The sequence below is a fragment of the Psammomys obesus genome, unplaced genomic scaffold (assembly GCF_907164565.1).
Source record: "Psammomys obesus unplaced genomic scaffold, mPsaObe1.curated_primary_1811, whole genome shotgun sequence".
Taxonomy (NCBI): Eukaryota; Metazoa; Chordata; class Mammalia; order Rodentia; family Muridae; genus Psammomys; species Psammomys obesus.
In genome coordinates, this window is record NW_026590062.1 from 23,257,566 (window position 1) to 23,280,011 (window position 22,446).

Below are 22,446 nucleotides of genomic sequence, written 5' to 3' on the forward strand. Positions count from 1 at the left end.
TCATTCATTCATTCATTCATTCATTCATTCATTCATTCATTCATTCAATTCTTCTATTCTTTCTATCATCTATCTATCTATCTATCTATCTATCTATCTATCTATCTATCTATCTATCTATCTATCTCCCAGTAGCTCAGAGCTGTCAGCATATTAAACCCACCCATTAGCGTGTGTTCAGAGGACAGTGATATTGAAAGGGTAAGTGAGGGCAGATGGAAGATATTACTGTACCGTTAGCCCTTCTTCATTCCTTACTTTGGTAATATTTTCTCCTTTTACCTAGCCACCTTTGCTAGAAGTTAATTAATTTCATTGAACTTTCTGAAGAATCTCCTTTTTGGCTTCATTGAAGTGTTTCATATTCTTTTAAAATTTGACTGCTTAATTTTATGCTTCATTGTGAAGTTTTGGCTAGCCAGAACTCACTGTGTAGACCAGACTGCCCTCAAACTCAGAGACCCACTTGTTTGTGCCTCAGAATGCTGGGATTAGGCATGGCTAAGAATGATTTTTTTTTTGTCTTTATTATGTGTAGTGAGAATTTTGGTTTCTTTGAAAACACAGAAATATTATAAGACTATGTTTTGATTTTAATCCCAGGTGTGGAGATGTGCTTCAGATTGGCCACGCCAGCTGACTATGATTTGCCTTGTGCCCTCGCAGGGCTGTGATTTGGCCAGGTGTGGATAGTTTTTGTGATTGTGTGGTGGTTGGAATTCTGGGGACTTTTCAGGGCTGTATATAAATGCTAGGGCCCCAAGAGGTAGGTTTGTTTTTGGTTGGTTGGTTTTTGGTTGTGATTCCTTAAGTAGTTTTGTTCAAAGAAGAAACAAAAAACAAGGAGAAATTAGATACCTGACTGTGTGGATCAAACTTGCCCCAAGGAACTAGATGCCCTCATCAGCAGGAAGTAGTTAACTTCACCCCTTTTCCTGGTTTATCCTTTTTTTCTCTCCTACCTAGTGTTGGGGGGCTGAAAGGGTGGAAGAAAAGGGGTGGAAGAAAGAAGAACCCACAAAGCAGCCAAAGTCTGGCTACAATTTTGCCTTTTCCTTTATGCCTCTTTGGGGTTTACTTCCTCTGTCCCTCAAAAGAAAGGTGAGTGCTCCAGGCCAGCACCCTCAAACTGCAGACCAGCAGGCTATTCCTGAACAACCCATGAATGAGGGATGACTTGCTTTTTTATTTTTTTCTAGTCGTTGATATTTGATAGCTCATAGAAACGAGAGGGAATGCAGATTTCAGTGAGTACACGTAAGTTGTGCTGGGACGCAGCCACGCCGAGCTGTCTGTGTCTCACCCACAGTTGCCTTTCTCTGAATGGCAGAGTCGAGTGTGCATGTCAGAGATGGAGCGGCATTTGACAGGCTTTATGCAAGTGCTGACTTCACTGTCATCCCAGTCTCTGTGCTGTAAGTGACACCTAAATTATTATTTCTGTCAGTGAATACGCCTGTCAAAACAAGAAAAGGTGGGGAAATGCATTTGGAATTTTAGCTTGAGAGCAGAGCACATGGCTGCACACTTGGGTGTCACCAGAGTTCGCACCCAAGGTCACCTACCCAGATCACACAAGAAAGCAAAGACCGGGCAAATCAGCAAACTTTAGCAGGGATGTTGCATCCTCCAGGAGGATTCCTTCACAGAACTAAAAGGTGGCAATGCAGGTCCGTTTCCAAATGGCTCATCTGTTAGCCAAGCAAGGGGATCACAGACTGGTGGGGAGTTGGATTGCTGCAGGTGCAGATTTGCGTCTGGAGAAAATAAACTTGCTTAAAATGATTAGCCTTTTTGTACAGCTGGTTGCTCACAGCATCGAGTTCGCCATCAATCAATTGAAAAACAAAGCAAAGGATTCTGAGCAGTTTTCCCTGGTTCTGGATGCGATGGCAGATGCTAGCAATACTGCTCAGTTGTTTATTTGAGGAGCCAACACCGAGCTTGGAGTTACTGAATAAATAGTGAATTTGAACAGATAGTCATGTATTGGGGCAGCAAGGACACACACAGGCTTTTGAAAGTGTTAAAATACCAGTTCCACACAACTTGAATCTGAGGAGGTGTGTTACGATGATGGTCGCAAACACTATCTGTGTGGAATGGGCATCAGCTCAGGTAGACAGGGTCACAATGCTGTGAAAATATCACTTAGATAAAGCTTCAGTTACCTGTTGTTAATTCTTTGGTATTAAAGATACTATGTATATCTGTTCCATGGTCAGAGTCCATGCAGGGTTAGCATTTGCCCTCATGGAATTAGCTGTTGCCAGTACTATGGCTTTGTGTCAAGAGTAAAAATGATGCTGTCCCTTGCCTTAGCCATACAGCTGCCTGTTGGCATAGTAATAGCCAAATTTTGAGTATAGGGTATGGGTGGGAGGTCTCCAGAATGAGAGGAACTGCCCTCAGACAGTCTTACTGAACAGCAAGTGGCTTATTTCTTAATGGCTTCACCTTACACATTCCAACGCAGAACTGGGGCTTCTATGTAGTAAAGTTAGTGCGATGTCGGTGTTTACGCGCACTCTCAGTGCCTTCCATGTAGTCAGAAAGGAAAACGTGATGTCTCCATTCCTACTCAGAGAGGGCGTCAGGATTCTTCTGAGCTTACATGGGTTTCAGCGTTGTTTTCTAGACTCTGATGCAAATTCCCATGTTAGATATCCATTTAACTAGGTTATTGAGGTTCTGTTCAGCCTACTCTTGAATCGATCTTGAATAACCAGAGTGCATTGCTCAGATGCTCTCAGAACAGCAACTATGCTGACTAGAAGGTACGTGGCTGAGGTTCCTAACAGTACGTGGGAGGACTGAACTGGCTCATACTGAGTCATTAAGAAAAGACTTCACAGATGAAGGACATACAGTGTTATTAAACACCAGCTCTAATGACATGGTGCATGATTGATGGCTGCGACCACTAATGCAATTCTAAGCTTTGAAGAGAAAAGATTCTTTTCATTAGGAGGCTTGCTTTACTGAGTTACTGCTATCTATATGTTTGAATTTTATCACTATGAAATATAGAAAATCTTGTTTTTGTTGTTCTTTTTCTTCTTCCTCTTCTTCTTCCTCCTCTCCTCCTTCTCCTTCATTTTCTGAGACAGGGTTTCTCTGTGTAGCCTTGGCTGTCCTAGAACTAGTTCTGTAGACCAAGCTGGCCTCCAACTCACAGAAATACTCCTGTCTCTGCCTCCTGAGTGCTGGGATCAAAGGTGTGCACCACCATGCAGGGCAGTTTATCATCTTATATAAGTGTTTACACACTATCCTCTATTTTGCTTGTGAGTCCTTAGAACTTAAATAGTTTGAACCTTTACCAAAAGGATGCCAACACATCTGTTATGTCAAAACATTTTCCCCTACATAATGGTATACCTGTACATTTTAGCAAACAGCAACCTTAGAAGAATGTAATTCATGGAGAACTTTGTTTCTACAGATTTATTTGTTGAAGTTTAGCTAGTTATAAAACAAGAGTTAGGATTGTCACAACAAATATATGAGATCCACAGCCTAGAGGAAGAAGAGTTTGTTTTGACTCTTGTAGTCTTAGGTTCAGGCGATGCTAGGCTGGTTCCATGCTTTTGATCCTTTGTGAGGGAGGCAGTGCATCAGGGCAGAAGAACGTGATGAGCAGGGCTGTGGTACCCAGGAAGCAAAACCTATGAGATGCTGCCACCCATATCCTGGGTGGACCTTGTTCCCAAGGGGGATTTTCTCTGGAGTCATCCTCCCAGGTATACCCAGAGATGTAGTTTATTGCTCTTCCATGTGCTTCTTTTTAATTTTTTTAAATGTATGTGCATGGTGTGAATTCGCGTGTATGTATGTTTGCAGGTGCACACGTGGGGTGGTGCACTAGGGTGTGTGTGAACAAATCATGTGAGGTCAGTCAGAAAGTGGCCGCAGGGCCCTTCTTTGCTCTCCATCTCATGTATTGAGACAGGGTCTCTCCTGTGAGCCTAGAGCTTGCACTGTCCACTTTGGGAGAGTCAGGTTATCTCAACTGAAATAATTCTCTAGGAAGGTCAGGAGAAGTACTGACAGTTAATGGCCTTCGGTTCCTGGGTAGCTTGTACCCTTGCTGGGTTCCTGTTCTCTGTATTTCAAGACTTTCTATGGTCTTGGGAGGAAAGTGTCTTTGATGAGAAGCTTTGAGGGCTCTAGGAGACCTTAGGGAAGTCTAGAGAAAACAGAATTGCTGAGCAGAAGGCCTGGCTTAGAAGCCAGAGGCCCGGAGGACATTCCTCGCATCAAATGGATAGATCAGATGGGGTGTTATCACATAGGTAGAGAGGTGGTTCAGCATTGGAAGGAGAGAGCCAAACCATGAAAATTACTTGACCCCCTCTCCCCTGTACAAAGTAAGTACATGGTGGGAGAAGGACACGGTGAGATGCAGAAATCTCTCACAGCTTAATTCATGCGCGTCAGCTAGACTTGCTCTACGACACAGCTAAGGCACTGAAATGATGATGGGCATCCAAAGGCTTTCCCTCCAAAGTGAAACCTGACTTTTTCCTCCTGGGGTCCAAGAGTTTCAGTGAAGACTGCAGATGTGAAAATACTTAGTGGTGTTCACATCATTTTTCTGTGTTACAAAGAAGCAGCTGGGCAGAAGGAACCGAATCTTGTAAATATGTCTGACTGAGTCTGGGGCAGTTATAAATGATGAAGGAACACTCATGTCCACTCCTCATAATTCAGTTGTCTGTCACCAGCCGGGTGGCACTCCCTGTTATCTCCCTGGATGTTCTGTGAGCTCCTTTGCTCTTACAGAATTGGAAATTTAGTTCAGTATTAAGGCAATTTTGACTCTCAAAGTTACAGAATTGATAACTGTTTTAAAAACCAGTGCTAAGAACCTTTAAAAAAGCATCATATTTTATTGCTCAGGTGCTGGAAAGGAGATAAACTTGGCAGGGATTTGTGAGAATGCAGAGAAAGGTCGAGAGTACGCACTCCTGGGAACGATGACTCCTCGATGGTGTATCACCAGGGAGTGATACATTAGGTCCACAGACACTGCCGGTCACTTTGAGAGCTGACCATCAGAGGGAAGTGGCTTCAGGTAGGATGGTCCACAAGTCCTCCACGTGCCATGGTGGCCGTGGTCTGCAGAAGCAGACTTGGGAAATTAACCCTAGAAGTAAACATCGTTCTTCTTTGTCTGGAAATTGAAATACATTTCACATTTGCCTCGCATGCAGTCTGAAAAGCTGCCTGCTTAATAGTCTGTGTATTTTTGACCGTACATTTTAATCTTTGAGAATTCTTAATTGTAGTTGAATGTATTCTTAATTTTTAAAATGTTCGTGTTCAATTGTATCTGGCAACAAGTTTTTGAAATTAGGCATTTCTTGTTGATGTCTCTCCTTTCATTTTTATTTGTAGTTCTGACCCATTTAATAAACGTTTTCCTTGAAAGTCTTGTTACAAATACAAAGGAGCTGGTAATCTAATAAAAAGCATTAACATATTCTGTCTTTTTGACTGTACTACTTGATTATGTAATAGTCTAGTTAATACAAACTTGAATTCTTATTTCCCCAGTTATTGTGGCTTAAGCTCCTTTTAAAATTAGAAGTACAAAGGCAGCACTTGGAAGCTTGCATTTCTTCTGGTGCCTCTCCAGAAACTCTCCTTGGTTCTCGCAGACTCAGAAGCTGCAGCTTCACTGAGCTTTGAGGGTAAATTTGGCTCATTTTCCAGCATCAGATTTACCAAACTGTATTGAGTAAGGACAGCACACTTGCTGACCTTTGGCTCTCCTGTTTCATGCCTCTCACAGGCGGGGTGCTTGTGTTTTTTGGCGGGGTGTGTTTCTGTTGACCTATTCCTCCCGTGTGCACTCTTCCCTGGGCCTGGCATGCAGTACCTCTGCGGAGTGTCTCCTATGGCTGCACATGCTGGCAGGTCGCTCTCCCCGGGGTCCGTGGTTCTGCAGCGTCCTAGTGTGTTCCTCTCAATACAGTCCCAGGGAACATTTCTTGTGATCCGCCTTGGAGTTAAATGTGCTTCCTGGCTGAAAAGTTACTATCATTATTGAAAGTGAATTCAAACAGACAGCTTTCCCAGCCACTGCTGTTTGAGAATTAGCATGGGCACCAAGTTTGAAGTCAATACATTCCACGCTGTAGATACTCCGTTATGTCTTTCAATCGGAGGGAGAGTCTTGACTTTTAGAGATAAATATTATTCAGGACTCAAAAGAGTTGAAGGCCAAAAGAGGCTGCATGCGAAACTTGGCATGCCCAGCAGTGGCCAGACTCAGGACAGGCATTTCCTGCTTACTGACTGTGGAGCTGGGAAATGGCTGAAAATTTGACCAATATTTCTTTCATCTCTAAGAGTATAGAAAGATTTAGCATGGTATCTGCTATGTCTGGGGTGAAGAACTTGTTCCTGATTTCAGTGCTTGTTCTTGTTATATTAAAATCATGGCATTTTATTGGCCACATAGTGTTTCTCCACTGCTCTCTGTCTGTCTGTATCTCTCTGGATGCTTGTCAATGTTCCTGTGACTCACTTAGCACACTTTGATTGACACTAAGACAGCTACACACCACTTACTGATTTCTTCCAACTTCGTGTGAGCTCTAAATGGCTTCTAACATGGCGGCTCCTTTCTGAAGGTACAACAGGAACTGCTGGAAGAATATGAGTAAGCTAAGAGCACCATCAGCACTTTAGAGAGCTTTAAAATCGGCAAGCCTCCTGACTTCCCCATGTCTTGCCAAGACGAACTGTTTAGGGATCTGGCAGTGTGCCCCACCCCATCCCTGTGGAACATAGGTAAGTGGGACCCAGGGACTTCTGGATAACGATGCTCAGGCTGAAGCCTTATTTGAGTGGTGTTCTGCAGAACCATTTTGGGGGCTTATAGACGTAACCTGCTTATCATGTTGATTCCTTGTAGGAGTCTGGAGCCTGTGTGTGTCAGTTTCCTTACTGCTGTCCCACTAACAGGCATCCTGCAGTTTTCCCGTTTAGAGACGTCTTTTAGAGCCTTGCTTTCAGCATCACACCTTGTCCGTTGAGGACTAACTCCTTCATGTGAAAGGGGTCTGGCTGGGCTTCTGGTGCCTTGGTGTAGAAGGGGTTCCTGTAATCCTCAGTGTTTAAAGGTCAGACTCCTCAGGGTGGAGTGAAGTAACGCTCTTATACCCGCAGTGTCTCTGACCCTCAACATCCATCCTGTCCCTTTCCTTTCTCTTCTGTCTGCGTGCAGTGCGTTCTTTCTTCAAGGAATACCCGCAGCTCACACCTCTGAGCTGCTAATCTTAATTCAAGGCAGCCGGCTGACGGAAGCATTTTTCTTGTTGCCTGGACTCGCAGGGGCCACATTGCACTCACGATTGCAACACGAGTGATTACAGAACCGTGGCTCTGTTTACGTAAAAACCAGGCAGCAAATGTTCATTCTAACATAGAGGTTTTCCCTTAGTTCAATCCTGAGTGAGAAATGCCATTAACAGTACAAGCCAGGAGACTGAGGCCCGGGGGACCTGGACTTGTGGGTCACACTGGACCAGGCCTCCCTGGCATTCCTTCTGTTTCTTACCCTGTGATGTGGTACTATGGGCACAGTGTTTTCCCATAGAAAATCCATTTTCTTTTACCCAGTTGCTGGGGTCATCTGTTCAACTAATTGCTTTCTTTAAATGTTTTTGGAAAACATTTAAAGGATTGTGAAAAATGGTTAATTTTTTTTTTTTTTGTTGCTTTGTTTTAAGGCAGGGCCTTGCTCTGTAGCCCAGGCTGGCCTGGAACTTGCTCTGTAGCCCAGGCTGGCCTCTATCTCTGATCCAGGATTAGAGTTCTGTACCACTACACCCACCTAGTGCTTTCAGAATCTTCTATTAAGTCACAGGTGGCTTGCGATTTTCCTGGTAAAGGCACATACTAGGTAAGAATGTTTTTGATTGGGTAGCCTCACCCCTCAGAAGGCACCATTTTAGAGGTCAGGATTATTCTCTTGAAGTCTTCAGAGTAAATATTAAAAAAAAAAAAAAAGAAAGAAAGAATGGGACTGTGGTCTGTCGGAACACCACATTTCCCCCATATATAATATAATGCCTCTCTCTTTTCTGAAAGTCTGAATTAATTCTGAAATATGCCTCTGGCTTAAAGCTAATGGTAACAATAAATTTAACATTTTAGAGTACAGGTCCTGAATTTCAGGAGGCTGTGGCTGCAAACAGTAGCTCTAATATTTGCGACTCAAATGATAAAAATTGTGGATAGCATTTTCCCATTGACGGTTGTCTTCCTGGAAATTGTCCCTCCTCAGAGTCCCCTAAAGCAGTCATTTCCTGTCAACTGTCCTTCCTTACATGCCTATGACAGAGATTGTATTTTTTTTTACACTTATTTTACTTCTTCTTCTTCTTTTTTTTTTTTTTTTCTTCAAGACAGGGTTTCTCTGTACCAGGCTGGCTTCAAACTCACATGATCTACCTGCCTCTGCCTCCCAAGTGCTGGGATTACAGGCCTGAGCACCACTGCCTGGCTGTGTATAGCTCTTCTGCGTGGTGTGCATCCGTGTTCTCTGTGGATTAGATACAGCATATAAAGTGATCTGAGCATGCGTGTCACCTGGAAAGGAGGCTCTTATTTTTATACTGTGTTAGTTACTTTTGGGTCCCTGACAAATACCTGAGAAAAAAGACTCAAAGGAGGACTTGGTGCTCACGGCTGCACAGGGTGGAGTCTGTGGTTGCCTGGGTGGTTTTTGAGCAGAACGCCTCAGTGGAGGACGCCTGGGCAACATGAGCACATGCTCCACACAACCGTCCCATGGCACCCGAACAGGGATAAACCTGTGGGGACATTTCATGTCAGACCATAACACACGTCAGCAGCCACAAGAAAACAAAGGACAGCCTCAGAGGTCGGACAGAGTGGGGTTTAGCGTTCAATATGTAGGTATTAGTGTGGGGTTCATAAATTAAGACTTGGGGAGCAGACTCTGCCCCTAAGCAACAGTGGTCTGGCCCCGGTGGAGAATGCTACGGTGACGCACGCGCAAGGCATGCAGGACAGAAGAACCTCCGTTCTGGCGCGTCGACCATCATTTTTGCAAGGGCGCTCAGGTAACGCTTTTCTCCCAGTAAAAGGCATTTTACAAAATTCATTTCTTCCTCAAGTCAGGAAACAAAAAATTCCACCTAGAGATAAGGACTCATTGGCAGAGTTCTTTGAAAAGAAGTTGCTGTCTGCCCAGGTTCTGGATCTGAGCTGCGTTTCCGATGCTCACTCGCTCTGGGGCCAAATTTGGCTTACCTGCTCTGGATATTGATTTCAAAGTCTGTGGTGTATGTTTGTGTGCTGTGCTTGTGTGTGTTTGTGTTTGGGGAATCTCTACCTCATGGGATTAAATAAGAGAATTCAGTGATACTGACCAACAGGTAATAAATTAAAATCGATTGTTAAGCTTTGAAGAAAACTACTATGGTATTCTTTCAGATAAATGAAAGAATGACATAATTAACCAGGGTCTCATCCAGAAAATCCTCAAATAGTTGTATTTTCTCCCTGAAGTTTCTCCATCAATCCTTAGTTTTCTGGAGCATGTTGAGTAACAGAAGGAATGCTGGGTTTTCAGGTTAAAGATCCACAAAATTGAGGTTCATTTTCAGGGCAGGGGTGGCCACTGGTGACCACTGGTCACTTGCTGTTTCTAAGCAGTCTCTTATTTAAATTCTCCATTTAAATAAGAGACACCATCAAGTAAGAACTGTTCTAGCATGCTGACACCAGATGATGAGAGCGAAGCTAAGTGTGTTATTGCTCCAGTGTCACCTGAGCAGGAAAGTGGCAGTGGTATGGTTTGTATCTGCTTTGTCCTGAGGTTTGAGCTCACACATCCATGACATTTGCGGCTACATTTTGATATGTGTCCTAATATCTGCTTGTTAAGTTCTTACTTGTGGTGGTAGAATAAAGAAATTGAAAACTCTTAATGAAATACATATTAATAATTTAAATGTAATTAAACTATTTTCCTGCGGGAACACTACACTGAAATTATGTTTTTAGCCAATAGGGAAATGTAATTTACTGCTTTCCTACAAAGCCCTTCAGGGATACAGTTGATGAGGTCGGCTCTGGCCACTGCTTTGGCCGGCCTATCTGCTTTTGTCAGGTGTATGGACTGTGTGTGGACTGTGGCCCAGACCTTCTAGCTACATGCTGCATCGTGCACACACTGTGGCTTTTGCTAGGGGTTTGCCATGTTTCTTTTAAGTTAGGCTTTCTGTGTTATGGATCTGCTGAGTCACGGTTATGTCTTAAACTGCCAGTGGCTGCTTAAGCAAAGCTGTCTTTTAAAAGAAAGTAGATACGTTACCTTAAATTTGACAAAGTTGAGCTGTGGTGTAGAATCAGGTGCCTCAGACTGTGTCCTTTGCTGGTTGGTTTCTTATATCAGTAAAATGAGTTTGACAACATTTTACATTTAGGCTTAGTCAGTACATTCTCTTTGATGAGGTAACATCTTCTTGTAAGGTCTTGGACTGAATCCAAGGTTGTCTGTCTTTGGAGCAATACTTACCATAGCATTTAGCCAATAAAATGCTTCTTTCCCCCCACCCCCTTTTCTGTGTATGTATGTGCCCACACAAGTGTGCTTATGTGTGCGGGTACAAAGGTGAGAAGACTCTGCTCACTCCCTGTCATATTCACTTGAGCCAAGGTCTTGCAGTGAATGGAGCTAGGCTAGAAGCCAGCAAGCCAGTGAGCCCCCGCCGCTGCCAGGAACCTCACCACAGCTGCAGGAATTCCTGCAGCCACACATGGCTGTTTGTGTGGGTGCCAGGATTCAAACTCAAGTCCCAAGAGGTACCCTCAGGTCACTAGTTGTGGTGGTGCACACCTGTAGTCCCAGCATTCGGGAGGCAGAGGCAGATGGATCTATGTGAGTCTGAGGCCAGCCTGGTCTACAAGTCAGGACAGCCAGGGCTACACAGAGAAACCCTGTCTCAAAAACCAAACCAAAGTTCTCCTTTTCCAGCGATGCCTCTCAAATCATGAGGTCCCCGAAGTGAAAGGGGAAGGAAAACGATGAAACCAGTCAGTTCTGTTCACCTGCATGTGCTCCACATCTGCTCAGGGAAGCAACGCCATATTGCTCCCACTAGTGCAACTGGGCTCCAGCCTGAGGTCAATTAGCCAGGATCGCACAGCTATTATTGTCAGGAGATGCAAAGTTTCTTAGAGCAATCAGCGATCTACGTGACGAATGGAGATAGCATGCATGGGTAGAGCATTGCCCTCACATAAGACCCTGAGTCTGATGCCCGGTACCCTAAGGGGAAAAAAGCTGCAAAACCGTGAGAGATGTCTGCGGTCCTAGCAGTCCTGACAGAGGCAGGAGGACCGTGAACTTACATTCTGGGCAACAGAGGACCTGGGGTCAAAAATCTAAGCGATACTCTAAGCAGTGCAGGTCTGGGGAATGCTCGGTAAAATCCTTGCCAGCATGCACCAAGCTTCAGTGTCTAGCACAGAAAACAAAATAAGAGCCTGAGCTTGTGCGTGTGTTTGTATGCGCGCAAGTGTGTGTGTGTGTGTTCAGAAGTCAAAATTGGATGTCTTTTTGTAGACTCTTTCCTTCCTTTCTTTCGGTTTCTCACTGGCCTGGAACTTGCCAAGTAGGCTAGAATTGGGGTCAGTGAGCCCTAGAGACCTTCTAGTTTCTGCCTTCCCAATACTCAAGAGCACACCCCATATCCACCCTTTGTTTATTTATTTATTAAACATGACTTCTGGAAATTGAGACCAGAGGAAGCCTGGAGCACCATGGGCAGGACAGATATTCAAGGACAAAATTATGGAATAGAAGCATGCTTTCATCTTTGACTATGCCTTCCTAAAGTAAAGCAGGTTTGTGGGCGTGGTGACACATACCTTTAATCCCAATCTCAGGAGACAGAGGTGATAGATCCCTGTGAGTTCGAGGCCAGCCTGATCTACAAATCGAGTTCAGGACAGCCAGGGCTGTTACCAGAGAAACCCTCTCTTGAAAAACCAAAAAATTAAATTAAATTAAAATAAATAAATCTGGTTCACGGACAACGCAGTGAACAGATCATCATTACCCCAGGAGCTTTCAGGATGTAACGGGCTGGAGGTGGAGGTGTCCACCTTTAACTCCAGCGCTCTGGACGCAGAGGCAGGAGGAGCACACCTGCCTTGGCTCATCTCACTGAGCCTGGAGGTTGTGGATCTGGCGGACTGGCTGGCACTCTCCTCGCCTTGTGCTGGAATGACAGATAAGCTATGTTTTGCTGGGTTTCTAATGCGAGTGCTGGGGCTCAAGCTCAGATCCTCGTGCTCATGCAGAAGGAACTTACGGACTGAGCCTTGTCCCAGGCCCTGTACTGTTTCCATTTCTATGAACTGTCAAGACAGACAAATCTACAGACACAAAGACTAGCTTAGCAGATGCCATGTGCCACAGGAAGGAAAGGCACGGGGACTGGCTGCTAATTGGCATGTTTTTTTCTTTTCTTGCTGAAATTGTATCACACCATTCTTCCTTTACGGTCCTTCCCTCCAGACCCTCCCATGTACCCCTCCTTGATCTCTTTCAAATTGATCTCCTTTAAAATCAAAATCATTGTTACATACATATATTCATAGTCTCCATTTCTGAATATGATCTTCCCACTCTGCATGTTTTCAGAGCTGACCACTTGGTATTGGATGACCAGTCGGCACGCTGTCCCCACCCTCTATACTTCTTAGTTGCCTGTACCTCTTTGGGTAGTGTTGAGCCCTCATGAGCTTTCTCCTTTCACCTTGCCACGTTGACATTTGTTGTTTCTGAGACAGGGATTTTCTGTGTAGCCCTGGCTGTCCTGAAACTCACTCTGTAGACCAGGCTGGCTTTGATCTCAGTGATCTGCCTGCCTCTTCCTGGGGTCAAAGGCATGCGCCACCCCTGCCTGGCTTCCTGACCTCCTCAGTACAAACGGGGCCCTCCCACCACTTACAGGGTCGGCCTCCCATAGCTGCTTCTCTGCCTGTGCCTCCATCTCTTGTTGAAGGGAGATGGTGGCTGGGTGAGTTGGAAAAGTGAACTCTTTTGCAGGGACAATCCTTTCCTGGCTTGTGGCTGCACATTGTGGACGTCTCTCTTTGCCGAGCCTGTCCTTCAGACTGCTCAAGGCTGCCATTCTCCCCACTTGGTCGCATGGAATCAGGTGAGGGATTCATCCATCAGTTGTCCAGTGAAGGAATTGGGTGGATGGGGAAAAATGTAGTTAGTGGACAGCTATAGCTGTTCTACTCCGAGGCCCATGCCAGGCTTGTCTGCTTCACACATTTTGTCTTCCCATACGTTTTGTAGGTGTTTGTTTTGTTTGTTGTTTTCAGCATCTCATATTGCCAAGGTTATCTTTGAACTTGTTATATATCCCAGGATGGTCTTGAACGCCAGGTCATCCTGTTTCTAGCAGGAGTGCTAACATTACAGGCATATGCCACGGAGCACAGCCTACTTTTACTTGCTATTAGTTTTTGGTTCCTTTATTTATACACAAATAGGGTCAACTATAGAAAACCTTCAAAACAGGTAGGAAACAGGCTGGGAGGGAGTGAGGGATAGAGCAGGACTAAAGAATTGTTTTCTGGTGATGTTCTCTGAGCCTCACTGATTCAAGTTAGTCACTAGAGGCCAGAGGACTGTGTGCCCCATCTATGCCTGAGGTAGGGGCTCTACAAGTGGCCGGGACCAGACTGAGAAGCAATAGTACTGCAAGGGGTCTTATTTTTGGGGAGATAGGCAGAAGTTTCTTGTCTTTAGGATGGCATCAGGGAAGACCTCCAGGAGGAGGCATCTTCTACAGTGATATGAACATGTGTTTGCCTGACAGAGAAGGGAAGGCAGAGAGACCAGCAGAGTGCTTTCAGGAGGGAATGTGGCTTATCGTGGCACCAGGCCACTGGGGTAAGTGATGCTATACTGGCCATCATGCACAGGGTTTTGCAGCGTGATACGTGAGGGGAAGAAGACTAGACAAGGGCAGCTGCAGTCCTCGGAGTTAGAGCCATCATATGGGATGGTTTAGTGACGGACTTTGACACAGGAAGACAACTTTGCTACAGAACTGCCCGATTTCTGATTGGTCAGTCTTGCCTTGATTTCGACGGTAACTTAGCTCTGGAGAAGCCCCTGGCTGCAGGCATGAAGGAAGCAACTCATGCATTCACGGGAAGGGTTGCTCTCAGTGTTCACTACCAGCTTTTGAGAAATTATCAGAGGCCTCCGTGTCTCTGCCAAGCCCGGACTGAGAACAAAGAGTATGAAGTGGGCAGGGGCTGGGCATTTGGCTCTGGGAATTTCATGTTTGGAAGATGGAAATAACAGGAGTATCTGTCGCAGTAATTAAATGAGACAGTGTCTTGGGTGAAGATAAGCTACTACTGTTTGTGAAATATGACAACCATGGCACATACCAGAGGCAGGATCCTTCCTGGGGTTGGGCTGGGCTCCTAGTGGTTTCAGCCAAGGGTACACTGTTTTCACCACACAGGCAAAATCACACCATTATCCTTCCATGGCACCCTAGTTCCTTAAAAAGCCCCATATGATCAGGCCTCTGTGAGCTTCCTTATCTTCATCACAGCCTCTTCTTGCACCTCCAGTTGCCTGCCCCATGTTCTAGATGGCAGTCATGCTCAACTGTGGTCTGGTCTGGTGTTCTCTGGGCTCTTCTGCTGGAATCTGTGTCTTCCTTCCCTGACTATTCCTTTATGTTCTTCAGAATTCCTCCTCAAAGGATTTTTCCTCCTCCTGAAGATCTTTCTAGATCTTCTCCTGGGCACTCTCCTAGCACTTCTGGTTTCTTTCTCCACGAGGCTCTGATCTTCCTGAATCAAAAGGGAACAGTTCAAAAAGAGATCAATGCCTGGCCAATAATCCCAACAGGTGCCTTTCCTCGTGGTATGAATCATGATAAAGTAAGCATAAGCAGTTATAGATGATGCCATGGAGGCTAAGCTAATACCACTTTGCCTGGAGTCAAACCCCTGACATCTGTGTGTCTGATGTGCCTGTTTCTTCATGGCATCTGCTGGGTGTGCAAGCTAGGATGAGGGTGGAGGCCCACCACACCGCTGAAAGCCGAAAGTCATGATTCTGAGACCTTGAGCAAAGGGCCTCCTGGCCCTTAACCTTTCATAGACTAGTAAAGGTTTAAAGGAACAGATGTGTCAAGCGCTCAGTGGTGTCTAATGCAAAACACATGTTCAGCAAGCATTTATCGTCACTGTCTCCAGATGAGATGTGCAGGCCCAGAACAGGTTCTTGAGTTGTGCTCAACCAGTGAAGAACTAGGTCTACACCCCAGAACCCCATCCTACAGGAAAACAGCCCTGACTCATTTGAGAGTTCAGTATCCTTGAGAAAATACAGGCCCTGAGAAGAGACTCAGCTCAGCTCCAATAAGCATGCTGGTTGAGTCACTGTGGTAGACAGTTTTACTCAAAGACGCAGGGAGGACCCTCAGGTGTCACCCAGGGAAGTCTGAATTTTCCTGGGGTCCCTTAGTCATGTCAGTAGTTAGGTTGTCCTAAATGTAGGGGATGGTAGGAGATCAGGGAGGAAGTTCCTGAAGGGCAGTAATGTGAAAAGATCAGCTAATCTCTCTCAGTACTTCTATTTAAACACCTCCCTCCCCCAAGGCCATAGGTTTCCTAGCACAACATCTCTTGTTTTGCTTCCCCAGAGCCCAGTGCATTGCCTAGGATGCAGGAAATGGTTGCTGAAGAAAGCGATTCATCAAGTACCGTCTGTAACGGCTAAGGGTAGATTGTTAGGCTGCCACGGGATCCTCCCAGTGGCCTGTGACTTGGGGGCCACAGGTGAGGAAACTGAGTCTGGGGGCTGAAAATAATTTCTTCAAGGCCAGCGTCAGGTCCAAGTACCTCGAAACAGGCTATGCACTGGGGAAAACTTTGATTGCTGTGATTAGCATTGGGGGTAACTGCCAGTTAGAAATGACTGGCTCCAATTATTAGTTGTGAAAAAGGAACCAGAGCTTTCTTGTTGAATGCCATGATGGTGTCAGCAGGAGAGACTCTTTAGAACAAAAGGCCAAGCCCTGAATTGGGCCCCAGCTTTTCTCTGGCTATTTCTGGCACAGGGAAAACTGCCAGTCAAGTTAGCATTTGGAAACTTGAGTGTCTCTGTCTTCAACAGAAGGCACAGCAGCCTCGGCTCTTGGTTGCACAGGATACTTTCTTTGAGGAAACCTCCTGCTGTCTTGCCAGAGTTCTTCCTGAAGGTATGCCAAAGGCCTGCTTCTGAGCCTCCTTTAATGGATTGTGGCTGTTGGACTGCAAACAGCTAGACCGTCCCGAGCTGCTGCTGACTGGGCCCAGTCACCGGGTGAAGGCCAGGAAAGGATGGAGTTTGGTTCAACCATTACAGACCTGTACAGACACCTGGCTGAAGACTGCCCCACAGTGGCTGTTTTCCCCAGTGGGCTCTAGTTACCCGAGGGCCACCCCCCTCCCAGTAAACATTTCACTGGGGCAAAAACAATCGAGTTTCCTATGCCTCTGGAGGAATGGTGGTCACATGGCCATCGAGGGCAGCACCCTCAGCTTTGACATGAACTCCAAATCTCTGAAGGCTATTTAGAAGAGGTGGAAATTCACTGGCGGTCCGGTATGGCTTTCCCTCAATAACAAAGGGACCAAGTAATGCCTGAGGTGAGCTTCTCGCTGTGCAGCAAGCCCAGGAAGCAGAGCGGTCAGGGAAATGAGGAGAGAGCCTCGGGGGACTGGAGTTGCGGGGCCAGGCCTGGCTTGGCTTTTCTGACCTGTTCTTCATTCCACTCACTGTATTTGAGGAATGGCTGCGCTGCAGCCCTACTAGGTTGGTGCTGCCCGGCCCTGGTGCCAAGCGCACGCCCTCAGCTCCCCGCCATCCTAACATGGGGCATCCCCAGGCCACCGGCTGTGCCTTTCAGGCTTGGCCCGACCATCTAGGCTGTGTGCTGTCCGCGTGCAGTCTGGCAGGGGTCCCGATGCCCTGGCCGCAGGGGTGAAGTGCGCTCGAGAGGGTCATCTGCCTGGGTGCGGAGAACTGCAGCGTCAGCTGCCCCAGCCCAGGCGTGGGAGGCGGTGCAGGGCTCCCCTCGCCCTGCCCACGGCAGTCAAGACCCCTGGGCCCCAGGGCGGCCAAGGATTTCGTCCCCTCGCTAGATGGCCTAGGGACTCGGCCTCCCTGGGCTGGGGGCTGCGTGGCTTCGCGGCTAGGCGGCCGTCCAGGCAGTCTGGGTGCCGGGTGTGGGTTCAGAGCCGGGTGTAGGGGACCGGTTTCCTGGCCTCATCCTTCGGCGGAGGCTGCGGTCACCAAGGCTGGGTGGTGGGGAGAAGGGTGCAGGAAGGGGGAAGGGCAGGGGTGGTTGGGTGAGCGGCCATGGGCACTGCAGGCCCGAGTCCCCGGCCGCCTGTGCTGCGCTGAGGCGGCTGCTGAAGGCTCCTGGGCGTCAACCCGTCAATCCTGTGGCTGATGGGGAGCCCCAGGGCTGTGCAGGCTTGGCTTGGGGACGCAGATCCGAGCTTCTGCCTCCGCTTTGTTTCCTATGCAACTTGGATTGCAGTGGTCGCGCTGTGGGTTTACAGTGCGGCTAGGCCGGCCACGTGTGCTTGGGGCTTGGGGCCTGGAAGAGCCCCAGGTGAGCCTTCCAGCAGGAGTGGGGCGGCCTCGGCCTCGGCTCGGAGGCAGTGGGCCCAGGGCTGGTGCCCAGTGCATGGGGAGCCCAGGCTGTAAGATGGAGGCCGGTGTGGGTCTGAGCCGGGCGGGCAGGCCAGGCCTCAGCCGGGCCACCTGTCTCTGGGGTTGGGGTTCAGGAGGAGCGGGGTGCGGTGGTTGTGTGTGAGCAGGGGCTGGCACGGCGCCCCAAGGTGGGTGAGGGGATCGCAGGGCCACCCACAGGCCCGCAGGCCTGGACGCTGCCCCAAGGGCACGCGAGCCCCCATCCCCAGCCTGCCTCGGGCCGCCCGGGCGCCAAGTCCAGCCCGAGCGGGCACGCCAGGGGAGGGCAGGGGCGGCAGCAGCGGCTCTGCAGCCCCACTTCACTGAACCCCCGAAGAGCGAGGCGTGCGAGCGCGCTTGAGCTCGCGGGGGCGCATTGTGGGGTGCGAGGAGGATGGGGAAAGGAGGAGGAGAAGGACTAGGTCCGGGGAGGTCGCGGGAGCTTACCGCGCTGGCCTCCGCTCTGCTCGCGCCCGGGGGTGGTGAGGGTCCCCCAGCTGGCCCTGGATGGGGTGCGGGCACCGTGACTAGTGCGCAGGGGGGCGGGGAGAGGAAGACGGCCGGGCCGGAAGGTGGTGGCGCCCGTGAGGTGAAGGACGCGCGAGAGGGCCGCGCAGGGCGGGTGGCGATGCTGCAGCCGCGGCCCCCTGCCCCGCCTCCATTCCTTCCGGCGGGTCCATCGGCCTCGGGTTCCCTCCCAGGTCGGTGCCCGGGCTCTCAGTCCTTGCAACCGAGGATCCCGGTGTGTTTGCGTTGGTAGGGCAAGCTCCGGGGCACACCCGCCTCCAGGGCTAACTCGCTGGAGGCCGGTGCTCGGTAGCTGCAAAGGCTGGGGCGCCCGGCGGGGTGCAGCGCTATGGTGACCGCTGCGCCCCGCTTGCGGAGGAGCGCAGTCTCTTTCAGGAGATTTGGCTGTCGGACCTTGGCTTGGCCGTGGGGAGCGGGAGAGGAGGGCTGTTGTTTGAGGCCTGGGAATTTCCACTACCAAAGGGCTTTTAGTTCAGCCCCAGCGTCCACCAGTCTGCAGGTCAGGGAAGAGGAACGGGCTGTTTCCATGTAGCAGGATTTACCCAGCTCTGGAAGATGTAGACCTCAGAGACCCACTGAGGCCATTTTCCTGTGTCAGCCTGGAGAACTTTTCCGTCCTTGGAAGTGCAGCAGAAGTGCTGCCATTTTGAAGAGAAGAGAAGAGCTGTTAAGAGTCTGTTAACTCGGATTAACTGCTGTGTCTCTTGAATTTCAGGTTGATGCGGGCACAGTACGGATCACACTTGTGAACTACCTAAAAGAAATCGTCCGCTGTCCTTTTCTAAGCCAGTGGATTTAGATGCCCCCGAAGACAAGGACAGCCCTTTCGGTAACCGTCAATCCAATTTCTCTGAGCCACCTACCGGGTGTACTATGCAGTTACCGACTGCCAGTGGAAAATCACAAAATGCTTATGAACAAGACTCTCTCGTTACATTCCACTGCGGAGACTGCAGGATCTGGCCTCCATGATCAATGTAGAGGATTTAAGTGGGTCTGCTGTTGGGTCAGAGTCCTTTCAAGACCCTGCAGAAAGTGATTCAAGAGCGCAGTTGCCAAATGTTGCCCTTGCTTGAGCCCTGGTGGTCCAGCAGCACTTGCTCTGAAACAGGAGCCCTCTTGTAATAACTCCCCCGAACTCCAGTTAAGAGTGACAGAGACGACCAAGAATGGCGTTCTGCACTTTGAGAATTTTACTTGTGTGGACGATGCAGATGTAGATTCTGAAATGGACCCAGAACAGCCCGTCACAGAGGATTATGGAGGAACTCTTTGAGGAAACTCAGACCAATGCCACCTGCAGTGATGAGCCTAAATCAGAAAACGGTGTACAAGTGGCCATAGGAAGGGAACAAGACAGCACACACGGAGCAGTCAAACGGCTATCCTTGTCATTAGCTCCTCAAACCGAGAAACCGTAAAATAAAGAAATGGACGGAAGCAATGAAAAGACAGCCCTCCTTCCACCCTCCATTTCACTAAGAGACACAACATTACCATAGAAGAACAATTTAACTCAATAAATTTATCTTTTCAGGAGATCCAGACTCCAGGACTGGTTCATTAGAAAGCATGCTAGAATTGCCTTGCCCTTCATCATCTGCTTCACAGGAATTGCCATTTGTAAGCAGTTTTTGATACAACTTAAATATACATTTGAATGTACATATATATATATGTATATGTATATATATATATATCTATATATCTATATATATGCCGATTAAAGGGAAACTTTAATTTGTTTCTGTTTGCAATTCATAGCTGGAAGTTAATCTTTGATTTTTAAACCTTTGAGTTTGGTTCTTTATAGTTTATCCCAAATTGTTTCAATGAGGACTGGCTAAGTGCTAGAGCTCTAAGGGTATTTGACTGAGGCCAGGTTTATATTTTCAAGATATAGGTAGGTATATATCTGTTTACCTTTGAAAACCAAACAGAACAGCAACAAAAACTCGGAAGCTTTGGTCTGCTGATGCCAACAGTGCGGGGGACCAGAGTGTGACTTGGAGTCCTGTGTCTGGATAAAGCATGACTTGTTTCTCACGGGCCAGACTTGCTTCAGGTTGACTTGCATTTTAGGCACAGATTTAGCTTGGCTAAGATGGGAAACCTTCTTGGCCAGCACTCAAAATTTAAAGTAGGTTAAATTTCTTTCTGAACTACTTGAAAGTTACAGTGGCCTATGCCTTTGACAACTGCCACCACTGTTAGGCTTGGTAGGCTTTTCTGGTGTTAAAATTTGAAGTGTCTACAGATATGTAAGCATGTGTGTTTAGAAATGGAGAGGAATACATGAGTTTCTTAATGTTATGTAGTGTTGCTGGCAGGTGATAAAAGATACAGTTCTTGTTTTTTAGAACTTCTTGACTAGTTAAATGACCAGTTGGCCTTTTTAGACCCAGTTTCATCACTTCTAAATTTAAAAATACTTGATTTTTGAAAGACCACTTTTAGCTTTACATATTGGATTCTGATTTTGTTTCTGCTCTAACACTCTATTGTCATGGACACTGGTAATGTCACCAAAGAGGATTATATTTTTGTGGGGAGTCAACAGATGCTTGAAAACACAGCATAGATTTTATAAGACATTTTTAATAGTATGTAGATGATTGTCTTGAGGGCATTAAAATTTATTTTACCTTATCTCTAAAGTTGCAGAAAGAGAATGTGGGTGTGTTACCTTTGTTTTGGTTATTTGGTAACAGCTATGGCTTAATACTCTGGTTTCTTAGCTTGGCAGTTACAGATTTTAAAAACTGGTTGTGGATATCTTGAATTTGTGTTTTATCGTCCTGGATATATATTAGAGTACTGGTAGCTTAAAGAAAGCTTTTCTTTGGGTTCAGGTCGGTATTTAAAGTTCATGTGTGTAGTTTTGTCCTTGTTTTCACATGTGCATTAGATTTGAGGGTAGAGTTAGATTCAGTAGAAGCATACAGTAGAAATGTAAACCTGTGTGGGTCTCGTCAGGTATATGTGTTTCAGTATTGGTCCTGCTAACTTCAACAGAGCTAGGCACAGTGGCTCACATCTATAATCTGAACATTCTGGAGGGTGAGTTTGGGGCCACTGAGTTACATAATGAGTTCTAAGTCACCCGGTCTTCAATGTAAGACTGTCTCAAAAAACCACCCTCCACTGCTGCCCCCCACAAAAAAAATTTTTTTGAGTATATTATGTGTATAACATGGTACCTGACAAACTTGTATAAATACAGAACATTTTATTCACTTCCTTTTCTTCCTAGTATGAATCTCTGTATACATTGTACATATTAGGTGATATCTTAAAAAAAGATTGATCTCAAATTTTTCAAACTAAGTCACAGGCAGTGACTTAATAATTATTTAGTCCATATTGTCATACTGAGTGGATCTTCATAGCCTTGTAGTGCAGGACAGGTCACCGGAGATCCTGAATGGGGGAGTGGGAATGAAAAAAGGGGACAAGGGCACGAGAAATGAAGACCAAGACAGTATTTCTGATCAAAGTCTTTGTTTATTATTTTTAGTATATCCTTTATATAGGCAGGGCGAAAGGAACGTAATTGCCTTTGGCAGGATTACTAAGTGACTAGAAATCACAGGATGGCCCACCAAGATGTGCTAATAATGGTAATTTGGAAAGTTCCTCAGAAGAGTTACTTAGGAAGCCCTGAGGGAGAGGAGGATTTAAGGTATTTCAGGAAGATGATCTTATCGAAAGCCCCAGGTCAGCCAGGAATGCACTATTGTATCTGGGCAGTAGTCCGGTCAAGCCAGATGCCAAAATTCAGGGGGCAGCAAGGTGCAAGAAGGCCCCTGACGTTGCAGTAAAAAGAGGTGTCATAGGAGAGTTAGGTCAAAACCATCCAGGTGTGGTGTCCCATGTCCACTTAGCACTCATGAAACTGAGGCAGGAAGGGTTCCCCTGAGGTTGAGGCCAACCTGAGCTACAAGCAAAAAAGACAAAAAACAAACAAAAAAGAAAAACCAAAAACCAAGCTCATAGAGATTTGCCTTCCTTCACCTCCGAGTGCTAGTGCTTTGATTGAAGACGTAGGTTAGCACTGCCCAGTTCCTAAGTATGTGTGTTTGAGACAGGGTGTTATACAGCTCGTGGCTGCTCTTGAACTTTGTATCTAGCAGAGAATG

At 46.9% G+C, this 22,446-nt stretch overlaps 1 pseudogene; it reads left to right on the forward strand.

Moving 5' to 3' along the window:
• The window catches only part of LOC129675724 (katanin p60 ATPase-containing subunit A-like 1), a 57,992-nt pseudogene that overhangs the window by 1,248 nt on the left and 34,298 nt on the right, over window positions 1-22,446 (forward strand).